The sequence below is a fragment of the Lissotriton helveticus genome, chromosome 6 (assembly GCF_964261635.1).
Source record: "Lissotriton helveticus chromosome 6, aLisHel1.1, whole genome shotgun sequence".
NCBI classification, from domain to species: domain Eukaryota; kingdom Metazoa; phylum Chordata; class Amphibia; order Caudata; family Salamandridae; genus Lissotriton; species Lissotriton helveticus.
The window spans coordinates 803,681,187-803,694,999 of NC_136067.1; positions in this window are offsets into that span (position 1 = coordinate 803,681,187).

A 13,813-nucleotide genomic window follows, 5' to 3' on the forward strand; every position below is an offset into this window, starting at 1 on the left:
ACTAACGCTTTGGGGAAGGCGCACGCAGGCTCGGGTGCTACCCGGTACTTGGACAACCCCATGGAGCATAATACATTAGCGGCGGTCCTGCCGCTGGGTTGCACCACCCCGAAGAAACGGGGGCCACGAGACTCGCTATCCAAGGAGTCTCGTATGTGGAGCTGCGTGATGGATGAGGACAGGAGTGATGTTTGGGGCTCATGGTAGAGCCTTGGAACGAGCAGTAATTTGAGAGTGCATCCATCCAGGATATATGGACTACATCTCCCACAAGCACAATATGTGTTTTCATACAGGGAGATGGTAGACGTCATGCACTTTACTGCTGGCCCCTGATGAGGAAAATAAATTTCCGAAACGCGTCGGGCCTATTTCAAACACGCAACTGCCCATACCAACTAACGCTTTGGGGAAGGCGCACGCAGGCTCGGGTGCTACCCGCTACTTGGACAACCCCATGGAGCATAATATATATATATATATATATATATATATATATATATATATATATATATATATATATAAAATATTACCTACTGGCGGTCGCCAGTAGGTAGTTATAGTTAGGATTGGCTACCATAGGAAATCCGCAACATTCTATTGGGAATAACTCTGGCCCCGGTTGAGGAATTTGTGCGTAATTTTCCCAAATTTTGGCCAGCTCCGCTGCGCTCCTTCCCTGAAAGTTTCGGGGGGATTCGTGAAGTGGGGGCAGAGAAAAAAGGGGGGTCCCAAATAGTGTTTTCCCCATGTTAATTTCCATAGGACGGTCTGACAAGTCTACAGCCCGAACCGCTGAACGGAATTACGCCAAACTTGGCAAAATTGTAGGGACTGGTACGCAGATGTGCCTTTGCTATATTTGCTGAAAATTGCTTCAGTGGTTTTTACGAAAATTTACTTCAAAAACACATATATACTTATATGCGCGCTTCGAGCGCTTACAGGTACGTGTACCGGGGAGCGCACCCGGCTCGCTAAGGGAGTGCGCGAGCGGAAAGCTGATTGGCTGTCGGGTGTCTGTCAACATTCTAAATAGTCCGGAGAGTCCGCCATCTTGTGTCTCAGTAGAATCGAGACACAAGAGGTGAAAAAGAAAGGGGGAAATAATTAAAAGGGGGCAGAGTAGAGACCCCCTGACCCCCTAGGTTTTCTGAGGGGGGCCTAGAAGGATTCTTAAGGGCAAGCAAACTTTTTTTTTTTAAATTTTCGCGGGGTAAGCGCTGGCTGCGCTCCCGGGTACGCTCTTCGGTACGCGCACCCTGAGCGCACCACAGGGAAAAACAGTGTAAAAAAATAGAGTAAAAAAATGAATGTAGAGTGTTTAGAGGTAAGTTAGCTCTGAAAAGAGCTGTTGTGTTAAGTAGGTGTTTTTTGTACCTACAAGTAGGTACCAATGCAGAGTCTTATATTCAAGAGGAAAACTCTATTCCCCTTATCTGTAAAATGCACACCATCTCTCCTATAGATGTCTTGCATGTTGTAACGCAAGTTGTTGTGGTAAATGGAACCCATACCATAGTCTCTGAGGTAAGCAGAAACAAATGTATTTACATGTTTCCTTGCTTTCTCAATCTGTGGACAAAATTGGTTGGACCAGATCCATTTTTGCCTTTGGCATATATTAGAAAATACCAAGGCAGTTTTGGGAAAAAGTTACATCAATTGCCCAAAAATGTCCTTTAAAGGCATTTCCAGACCTACCCCAGTCAAAGTGCCTAAGTCATTTCCACCACAGTGCACAATTATAAGGTCAGGGTGTGGTAAATACATAAAGGATTTTACCAATGGTATCAATTGGTGACTCCTCAATCCTCTCTGCCAATCCATACAATGTCCACATTTGGTAAATCAAGATTGTAAATACCTCTGTTAGCTGCGTAATTTTGACTCCAGTGGACATAGATATGACCCACAAACCAGACTTTTGTCATTTTGAAGGTAGATGTGCTTCTAGTCAGATGAGTTGTGGAAATGAGATGGCAGTTTGATTATGAAAAAAAGTGTTTGAGAATCAGTGCAGATGAATAACCAGAAATGATTGGAGCTTTGTTAAAAATCTCCACTGAAAATTAGGGTGCATGCCTTTTTTTGTAAGAAGTCATTTCAATGGTTGAGAAAAAGTAATTTAAAGAAACATTGCATTTCATTAGCTAGTAGATTGAGAGGTCAAACAGCCTTGATGGATTTTTTTTGCAACATAGTATAATGAACTTGTGAACTGTGTGCTGGTTTAAGAGGGAGTTACCATGGTTACTTGGTGAATGAGCACTGGGGGGATGGGTGAATGTTATGTGAGTTTCAAAGTCTTGAAATGTACAACCAATTAAAATGTGCAGTTTGGTTTTGAATTTGTGTGGGAACAATTTTTATTGGCTATGTTCAAGGATATGCCTCTGAAATGAGAAAGAATCTGTGCCATTATTGAAAGGCTCCAGTGAAGGAAGCATTGTTCAGAGATTCTGCTTAAGAATATCTGTTGACTGTGACTGACACTGTTTTACATCTTCCAAAGCATTTTTAAAGGTGAGTAATGATTCTTTTAAAAAAGATAGAGAGCTTAAAGATTTTTGACAAGTATCACAGTGAGTGTCTGTGTGAATTAAGGAATTATATTTTTACCTTTTTCCATAATGTTAGCTGTGTGTTTATAAGGTAGACTTATTTACAAATAGTTTTTTATGCTTGGATTCAATGCTGGTTTAGAAATTGTGTAATGGTTTCATTGGACTTGTAAATATGCTCCTTTTTTTGAAGCGCATTGTCCAACTTTTAGCATGGGTGGAAGCAGTGAATGTATGGAGAGGGATAGGAATAGCAGATAGAAAACCATATGAAATGGTGTGGGAGATGCATAAAGTATTTCAGTAATGGTTTCAATTGACATGGAATATAAGATAAAGAGGGGCATATTTACAAGACTCTTGCGCAATTTTTGACATGGGTGCAAGCAGAAAATGCATGCAGAATAATAAAATATGCACCCAGGCAAGAATATGAAATGCCGTGAGAGATGTTTAACCCCTTCCATGCTCATGACAGAATGGTTCCGTCATGAGCATCGGTGCTCCTGTGCTGATGATGGAACCATTCCGTCATGAGGCCAGGGGCACGAAATCCCTCTGCTGCAGACAGCAGAGGGATTTCCTTTTCACCCCTCTGACATTTGGGAGCTGGGGAAGAGCTTCCCCAGCTCCCGAGGCCCCCTCCCTGGTTTCTGTTCAATGACGATCAGCGCGCACGTCGCGCTGTCGTCATTGAACACAAACCGAAACTAAAATGAGCCTGTAGGCTCATTTCAGTTTCACTTTCTACATGCTCAGTGGGCTATCTCAGCCCCCTGAGCACGTAGAAAGACGGGAGAGGTATCATTGGAAAGGGGAGAATCTCCCCTTTCCAATGGTACCCCTCCAGAGTGGATCCCTGCTTGAGGAACGCCCATGGAGGGCGATCCCCAAGCAGGGATCCACCCACTAGACACCAGGGAGGGGGGAGCGGCCCCTTGGGCAATGGCCTTCACTACCCCATAAATACATTTATAATATTTAGTCTTTCTGCCCCCCCTGGGGGGCAGATGGTGCAATAGCCCCCCAATCTGCCCCCCCCAGGGGGGGCAGAAAGCCCACTATACACCAGGGAATTTTTCTTGGTGGCACTTTTTTTAGGGTGGGGGCTGCCCGAAATGGGTGTGCCAATGCCGCCACCCCCCGGCACCATTACAGCCTTTCTGCCCCCCCCCTGGGGGGCAAATGTGAGCAGTAGCCCCCAATTTGCCCCCCCGGGGGGGCAGAAAGCCCTCTATGCACCAGGGATTTTATTTTGTGCACTTTTTTTTAGGGTGGGGGCTGCCCGAAACTGGCACGCCAATGCCCCCACCCCCCCACCACCATTACAGACTTTCTTCCCCCCCTGGGGGACAGATGGGGGCAGTAGTCCCCAATCTGCCCCCCCCGGGGGGCAGAAAGCCCACTATGCACCAGGGATTTTTTTGTGTGCACTTGTTTTTTAGGGTGGGGGCTGCCTGAAACGGGCACGCCAATGCCCCCACCCCCGCCACCATTACAGACTTTCTGCCCCCCCTGGGGGACAGATGGGGGCAGTAGCCCCCATTTGCCCCCCCGGGGGGACAGAAAGCCCACTAGACGCCAGGGATTTTTTTGCAGGCAAATTTGAATTTGTATGGGCTGCCCAAAACAGGCATGCCTATGCCCCCACCCCCTCCCCCACAAAAATACCAGCCTTCCTGCCCCCCTGGGGGCTGATGGGGCAGTAGCCTCCAATCTGCCCCCCGGGGGGGCAAAAAGCCCGCTAGACACCAGGGATTTTTTTAGGCAAATCTTTATTAGGGTGGGGGCATTGGCATGCCCGTCTTGGGCAGACCCCACCCTAATCAAAATTTGCCTCAAAAACTCCCTGGCGTCTAGTGGACTTTCTGCCTGCCCTGGGGGGCAGTTAGGGGCATTAGCCCCCAATCTGCCCCGCCAGGGGGGGCAAAAAGCCCACTAGACACCAGGGATTTTTTGAGGGGGCAAATATGAAATTGTGTGGCTGCCCAAAACAGGCATGCCCATACCCCCACCCCCTCCCCGCAACAATTACAGCCTTCCTGCCCCCCCTGGGGGAAAGATGGGGCAGTAGCCCCCAATCTGCCCCCCGAGGGGGGCAAAAAGTCCACTAGACACCAGGGATTTTTTTAGGCACATTTTCCGTCTTGGGCAGACCCCTCCCTAATTAACATTTACCCAAAAAACTCGCTGGCATCTAGTGGTCTTTCTGACCCCCCTGGGGGGCATATGGGGGCATTACCCCCAATCTGCCCCGCCGGGGGGGCAAAAAGCACACTAGACGCCAGGGATTTTTTTGCGGGCAAATTTGAATTTGGATGAGCTGCCCAAAACGGGCATGCCTATGCCCCCACCCTCTCCCCCACAAAAATAACAGCCTTCCTGCCCCCGATGGGGAGCTGATGGGGCAGTAGCCTCCAATCTGCCCCCCCTGGGTGGGGCAAAAAGCCCACTAGACACCAGGGATTTTTTTAGGCAAATTTTTATTAGGGTGGGTTCATTGGCATGCCCATCTTGGGCAGACCCCTCCCTAATTAAAATTTACCCAAAAAAACTCCCTGGCATCTAGTGGTCTTTCTGACCTCCCTGGGGGGCATATGGGAGCATTACCCCCCAATCTGCCCCGCCGGGGGCGAAAAAAGCCCACTAGACGCCAGGGATTTTTTTGCGGGCAAATTTGAATTTGGATGAGCTGCCCAAAACGGGCATGCCTATGCTCCCACCCTCTCCCCCCCACAAAAATAACAGCCTTCCTGCCCCCCCTGGGAGCTGATGGGGCAGTAGCCTCCAATCTGCCCTCCTGGGGGGGCAAAAAGCTGACTCGACACCAGGGATTTTTTTAGGCAAATTTTTATTAGGGCGGGGGCATTGGCATGCCCGTCTTGGGCAGACCCCTCCCTGATTAAAATGTACCCAAAAAACTCCCTGGCATCTAGTGGTCTTTCTGACCCCCCTGGGGGGCATATGGGGGCATTATCCCCAATCTGCCCCGCCGGGGGGGGCAAAAAGCCCACTAGACGCCAGGGATTATTTTGCGGGCAAATTTGAATTTGGATGGGCTGCCCAAAACGGGCATGCCTATGCCCCACACCCCCTCCCCCACAACAATAACAGCCTTCCTGCCCCCCCGGGGGCTGATGGGGCAGTAGCCTCCAATCTGTCCCCCTGGGGGGGCAAAAAGTCCACTAGATACCAGGGATTTTTTTAGGCAAATTTTTATTAGGGTGGGGGCATTGGCATGCCCGTGTTGGGCAGACCCCAGCCTAAACAAAATTTGCCCCAAAAACTCCCTGGTGTCTAGTGGACTTTCTGACCCCCCTGGGGTAGATGGGGCATTACCCCCCAATCTGCCCTGCAGGGGGGGCAAAAAGCCCACTAGACGCCAGGGATTTTTTTGGGGGGGCAAATTTGAAATAGGGTGGGGCTGCCCAAAACTGGCATGCCCATGCCCACCCCCTTCCCCGCTAAAATTACAGCCTTCCTGCCCCTCCCGGGGACAGATTGGGCAGTAGCCCCAATCGCCCCCCCCCCGGGGGGGCAAAAAACCCACCAGACACACTGTATTTTTGGGCACATTTGTCTTAGGTTGGAGGCTGCCCACAATGGCATGCCAATGCCCCCACCCCCCACCCGCAACAATGACAGCCTTTCTACCCCCCCTGGAGGGAGGATGGGGGCAGAAGCCCCGAATCTCCCCCCCCGGGGGGGGCAAAAAGCCCACTTGATGCCAACGATTACGCTGGCTTTTTAATGTGTGGGGGTGGGGGCTGCCCAGAATGGGCATACCAATGCCCCCTCCCCCCAAAAAATATAGCCACAATGTTTTTGCCCCCCTTGGGGGCATATCGGGGCAAACCCAGCCCCGAAATCTTCCCCCCAGGGCAGCAGAAAGCTGACTAGGCACGGATTTGTTTTTAGCAATATGCCTACCAGTGGATTTTGGGCCCTAGCACAGCTGCCACATAGGGAAACCTAGCAAACCTGTACATTTTTTAAAACTAGACACCCAGGGGAATTCAGAATGGGGTGACACGACTGCCTCCCACCAGGTTCTGTTACCCAGAATCCCTTGCAAACCTTAACAATTGACAAAAAAACGCACTTTCCTCACATTTCTGTGGTGGAAAGTTCTGGAATCTGCGTGGATCAACAAATTTCCACCCACCCCGCGTTCCCCCAGGTCTCCCGGAAACAATGGTACCTCACTTGCATGGGTAGGCATAGTGGCTGCAACAGGAAAAAGCCAAAATCGTACGGTGGAGAATAAAAAAAAACCTATAGCAAAACTACCTTCTTTTTTGGGGGGGCACCTGAGTTTTTGGCCCGGGGCTCGGCGGCAAACTTGTGAAACTAAAAAACCCAAACAGTTCTGAAAACTAGACACGCGGGGGAGTCCAGGGAGGTATGGCACGCGTGGGTCCCCCAATGTTTTCCTACCCAGAAATACCTGCAAACCTTAAATTTAGATTAAAAAAACACTTTTCCATACATTTTTGCGTGGGATCTCCCTGCCAGCACAAATGTCTTACCACCCAGCGTTCCCCTTGATCTCCCGAGTAAAATGATACCTGACTTGTGTGGGTGGGCCAAAGGCCTGTGACTAAGGTGGGGTGCTTAATTTGTCAAACCTAAATACTACAATTTTTAAAAATTCTTTTTTAGGCTGTTCTCCTTTGGGGCATCCACACAAGTGAGGTATCATTTTACTCGGGAGAACAAGGGGAACGATGGGTGGTAGGATATTTTTGCCGGCACGGAGATCCCACGCAAAAACGTTTGGAAAAGTGATTTTCTTACCTAATTTTAAGGTTTGCAAGGAATTCTGGGTAGGAAAACATTGAGGGACCCATGCATGCCATACCTCCCTGTACTCCCCCAGGTGTCTAGTTTTCAGAACTGTTTGGGTTTGGTAGTTTCCAAAGATAGCCGCCGACCCCCGGGCCAAAAACTCAGGAACCCCCCCCAAAAAACAAGGTAGTTTTGCTATAGGGTATTTTAAATTCTCCACCGTACGATTTGGACCTTCTCCTGTTGCAGCCCTTATGCCTATCCACGCAAGTGAGGTACCATTTTTATCGGGAGACCTTGGGGAACGCTTGGTGGGAGGAAATTTGTGTGAGCCCAGTGATGCCACGCTTTCCCACACAAAAATGTGTGAAAAATCTGATTTTTTTGAGCTATAATCGAGATTTGCAAGGGATTCTGGGTAAAGGAACGTTAGAGGATCCACGCAAGTCATACCTCCTTGGAAGCCCCCGGGTGTCTACTTTTCAGAAATGTGTGGGTTTGGTAGGTTTCCCTAGATGGCCGTCTAGCACAGGGCCAAAAACCCAGGTAACCCCTCTTGCAAAAGCTGGTGGTTTTGACATTGTCACCATTGTCAAAACCACCAGCTTTTGCAAGAGGGGTTACCTGGGTTTTTGGCCCCCTTGCAAACCTCAATTTTAGCTGAAAAAACTCAGTTTTTTCAAACTTTTTTGTGTGGGAAAGCGTGGCATCACTGGGCTCACACAAATTACCTCCCACCCAGCGTTCCCCCAGGTCTCCCGATAAAAATGGTACCTCACTTACGTGGGTAGGCATAGTGGCTGCAACAGGAAAAAGCCCAAATCGTACGGTGGAGACTTAAAAATTACCTTTAGCAAAACTATCTTTTTTTTTGAGGGGGTCACCTGAGCTTTTGGCCCGGGGCTTGGTGGGCATCTTTGGAAACTAGCAAACCCAAACAGTTCTGAAAACTAGACACCCCGGGGAGTCCAGGGAGGTATGGCATGCCTGGGTACCCCAATGTTTTCCTACCCAAAAATCCCTGCAAACCTTAAATTTAGGTTAAAAAAACCACTTTTCCATACATTTTTGCGTGGGATCTCCCTGCCGGCACAAATGTCCTACCACCCAGCGTTCCCCTTGATCTCCCGAGTAAAATGATACCTCACTTGTGTGGGTGGGTCAAAGGCCTGTGACTAAGATGGGGTGAGGAAAATGCGTTTTTTGTCAATTTCTTAGATTTGCAAGGGATTCTGGGTAACAGAACCTGGTGGTAGGCAGTCAAGTCACCCCATCCTGAATTCCCCTGGGTGTATAGTTTTCAAAAATGTATCGGTTTGCTAGGTTTCCCTAGGTGCCGGCAGAGCTAGGGTTCAAAAACAAAAGGTAGTCTCTTTGTCCAAAAAGGGCAAAATTTCACTGGGAAATAGAGGTGCGACCACGTTGCGTTTTGCGCTGTTTCCTGTCGTAGGCAAAAGGCAGACCCAGGCAAGTGAGGTACCATTTTTTTTGGGAGACCCGGGGGAACGCTGGGTGCATGGAAATTTGTTGATCCACGCAGATTCCAGAACTTTCCACCACAGAAATGTGAGGAAAATGCATTTTTTTGTCAATTTCTTAGCTTTGAAAGGAATTCTGGGTAACAGAACCTGGTGGTAGGCAGTCGAGTCACCCCATCCTGAATTTCCCTGGGTGTCTAGTTTTCAAAAATGTATAGGTTTGCTAGGTTTCCCTAGGTGCCGGCAGAGATAGGGTGCAAAAACTACAGCTAGGCACTTTGCCATAAAAGGGTCAATTTGTAACTGCAAAATTGAGGTGTCACCACGTTGCATTTTGCGCCGTTTCCTGTCGCAGGCACAAGGCCGTTCCACACAAGTGAGGTACCATTTTTATTGGGAGACTTAGGGTAATTCAGATTTGTAAATCAACTGTAATTACCAATTGAGTTTTCATGCATTTCTCCCTTCTCAATGAAAGACATTGTGTAAAAAAATCTTTTTCAAAAATGACCAATAATTCTCATGCTAGTATGAGTATTCCCAATTTTGAAAATGTGCAATTATATACTGTTTCTAAACTCTATAATTTGTACCCAATTCAGAAATACATAGGTGTCTTTCATACAGATTTTTCCATGTATACATTTTCCAAGAAAAATTGCTCTATACCCAGTAAATAAAAAAATACCATTGCAAGTTGCTGCTCAGTTTTTGATCTGGGTTTGTCGGGTTCTTGGTGAAACTACAAGTCCTCTATATCCCCAGAACCAGGAAGGTCTAACGGATGTAACGGTATATTTCTTTCCATGAGCTGTTGAAATTACAAAAAGTTATAGGTGAAAACGTTGAGACAAAAGGCTGTTTTTTTAAACAAATTTTCAAACATTCCAATATTTAACTGTTAGTTTCTATAAAGAAACCTTCATGGATGTAGACAAATGACCACTTTCTGAATTCAGAATTTTGTCTACTTTTCGAAAATGTATAGCTTTCCAGGATCCATTATTGCTTTCAAACTCATTTCTACCATTAACTGGAAGGAGGTGGAAAGCTCTAAAAATAGCAAAAATAGGGTATGTCCCTGAAAAATGCCAAAACTGTGTGAAAAATGTTGGTTCTCTGACAAAAGACTGTCATTCCCTAAAAGCTGAGAAAATGGAGATTTCAGCCCCACAAACCCTTTTTTGATAACATTTGCAGGGAAAAACCCAGAGGCTTTCATTTGTAGCCCGTTTTTTCCAATTTTTCTGAAAAAAAACAAAAATTTCACTATATTTTGGTTAATTTCTGGGACCCCTCCATGGGAATCCACAAACCCTGGGTACCTTTAGAATCCACATGATGTTGGAAGAAAAGGACACAAATTTGGCGTGGATACCTTATGTGGTCTAAAATATACAGGGGCCTAAGCGTGCACTACCCCAAATCGCCAAAAAAAGGCTTAGCACAGGAGGGTAAAAGGCCTAGCAGCGAAGGGGTTAAAGCTTTTTTTAAATGGCATAAATTGAGATAGAATATACAAAAAAAGAGAGGCATATTTACAAGCTGCGTGCACAATCTTTGACATAGCTGGTTTAGAAATTGTATAATGGTTTCATTGGACTTGTAAGAAAGCTCTTTTTTTTGAAGCGCCGTGTGCAACCTTTAGCATGGGTGGAAGCAGTGAATGTATGGAGAGGGATAGAAATAGCAGATAGAAAACCATATGAAATGGTGTGGGAGATGCATAAAGTATTTCATTAATGGTATCAATTGAGATGGAATATAAGATAAAGAGGGGCATCTTTACAAGACTCTTGCGCAATTTTTGACATGGGTGCAAGCAGAAAATGCATGCAGAATAATAAAATATGCACCCAGACAAGAATATGAAATGCCGTGAGAGATGTTAACATTGTGAGAGTCTACCTTATAAACACACAGCTATGTCAAAGATTGTGCACGCAGCTTGTAAATATGCCTCTTTTTTTTTGTATATTCTATCTCAATTTATGCCATTTAAAAAAAGCTTTAAACATATCTCACGGCATTTCATATTCTTGTCTGGGTGCATATTTTATTATTCTGCATGCATTTTCTGCTTGCACCCATGTCAAAAATTGCGCAAGAGTCTTGTAAATATACCCCTCTTTATCTTATATTCCATCTCAATTGATACCATTACTGAAATACTTTATGCATCTCCCACACCATTTCATATGGTTTCTATCTGCTATTCCTATCCCTCTCCATACATTCACTGCTTCCACCCATACTAAAGGTTGCACAAGGCGCTTCAAAAAAAGGAGCATATTTACAATTCCAATGAAACCATTACACAATTTCTAAACCAGCATTGAATCCAAGCATAAAAAACAATTTATAAAGAAGTCTACCTTATAAACACACAGCTATGCCAAAGATTGTGCACGCAGCTTGTAAGTATGCCTCTCTTTTTTTGTATATTCTATCTCAATTTATGCCATTTAAAAAAAGCTTTAAACATCTCTCACGGCATTTCATATTCTTGTCTGGGTGCCAATTTTTTTATTTTGCATGCATTTTCTGCTTGCACCCATGTCAAAAATTGCACAAGAGTCTTGTAAATATGCCCCTCTTTATCTTATGTATGCATCTCCCACACCATTTCATATGGTTTTCTTTCTGCTATTCCCATCCCTCTCCATACATTCACTGCTTCCACCCATGCTAAAGGTTGCACAAGGCGCTTCAAGAAAAGGAGCATATTTACAAGTCCAATGAAACCATTACACAATTTCAATTCATCATAATAATGAGCAACTAGAGTGCTAACATTCAGAATTCATGGAAAATGTGTGACACATCTGAATGCCTTGTTGATGGAACCAAAGTAAACAAGCATTGAAAATGCAATAGATCTTGACCTCGTTGTCAGACATACTGTTGGTAGAGACAGACATGGTACATTATGTCTAAAATCCTACTAATCTGCCTAAGATCACACTGTAAGTGAAGCTTGATTCACCCATCATTGTAATCTTAGGCAGAGTCACACATTCTGTTGGCAGAGAAAGACATGGTACATTATATCTAACTTTCTGATCATGTGCCTAAGATCACACTGTGAGTTAAGCTTGATTCACCCATTACTTTGATGTTAGGCTGAGTCACATATACTGTTGGCAGGAACAGACATGGTACATTATATCTAAAATCCTATTAATCTGCATAAGATCACACTGTGAGTGAAGCTTGAAATAATGAGCAACTAGAGTGCTAACATTCAGAATTTGTGGCAAATGTGTGACACATCTGAATGCCTTCTTGATGGAACTAAAGTAAACAAGCATTGAAAATACAATAGATTTGGTGTGATCTTAGGCACATGTGCACCATAGTACATGTAATCTACCATCTCTTTGTCTGCAAGCAGTATGTGTGTCTCTGCTGCTATTATTTCAAAGTATCTACAGGCCAAAAACAGACAACCTATATATAAACAAGACATAACATTAATTAGTTAATCGTTTTTGACAGAAAGCAAAGCACATGTAATGTAAATGAGCCTTTTGTTTTATACTAGTGTTTATATTGTTTACTTATTGCAATTGATGTGTAATATGTTTGTAGTGGTCTATAATATGTTATTTTGTCTTTACTACAGATTATAATCATCTATAGAAACATACTAAAAGATGCCTTCTAAGACAAGAAGCGAGAAAATTTATAAAAGAAAATTAAGGACTAAGGAAAAAGAAAATCAACAACCAACCAAAATAAAATCTTCAGAGAAAAAGAAAAATGCTTCTGGTAAGCAATCTAAAAATTTTCTCAGGAAGTTACTGAAATGACAAGAAAAAAAAAGTTTTTTTCAGAAAAAACAATGAAACCCCTATAACATCAAAGAAAACAGGATGTCCTTCTAAAAATGTTAGAACAGTACAAGGAGATGTTACTTCGCATACCGAAAGAAGAAGCAAGCAATTTTCTGACATACGTAGACGAATGTTTTACAACAGAATAGTAACAAATTTTTAAAAAAATGTAAAGAGGTATAAAAAAAGACTGCTTTTTACAAGATAAAAAACATAGTTAAGATCGTGGATGAAGCATTTAAAGTGAAAAATAAATTGTTTTGTTTAGTAATGAATAGAATTCGTACACTTGATAAGATAATCAATGTGTTCAAATCAAAATGTAAGTGGAGGAAAGTAATTAATCGAACTAATTTCTGTGATGTTTTTTCTGGAGAATGGAAGCATAGTTCAAGTTCTGAGCCATTTTTTAATGAAGAAATTTACATTCAAGATAATAATTTGGTGCATGCAGTTGACACCAGTGGTCGAGCATATGAGGTGAAGGACGGTTGTCCGGTTGAAAAAGAAGAGATTGTGTCTAGAAATACAGAAGAGGTATTACCAAATGAAGTTTTAGGGAGATGTCCTAAGGCTCCAGTGTATACATGGAATTGTAGTAGTATTTGTAGTGTCCGACAGGAATCAATTCATTTGTTTCGCAATTTCTTACGGACATATACTAAGAAAAGTGTGAAACAAAAAATGAAAATTTTACAAGAGTTAGATCCTTGTAGAGTGAGAGAAAAAACAGGTTTACAAGGGCATTCATTGGCTTGTCTTTCAAGAAAAGTATGCCAGAGTGTTTTTCACCATTTTAGGATGTTAGCAGTGCATCATAATAAAGTGAGGAAATTAGTGAGAAGGTTGTACTATGCAAAAAGTCCAGCACTTAAACTAAAACAGTTAAACAGTGCTCTTTTGCATGGAACTGAATTAGATGTCAAAAACATTTGTAATGAGTTTTGTTACTTTGATGAAAAAGAGGTCAGTGCAGAAATTGATACAGTAATAGAAGGTAATGTAGAAGAGAATGAAGAGATTTTAAGTACAGAAAATTTTGAAAATGAAATTATAAAGTTTAAAGTCAATTCAAGTGAAAGGCCTAATTTTTCTTGTGTTTGTTGTCGACGAACTCATTATAAGCATCAGACTAGGTTAGTTGATT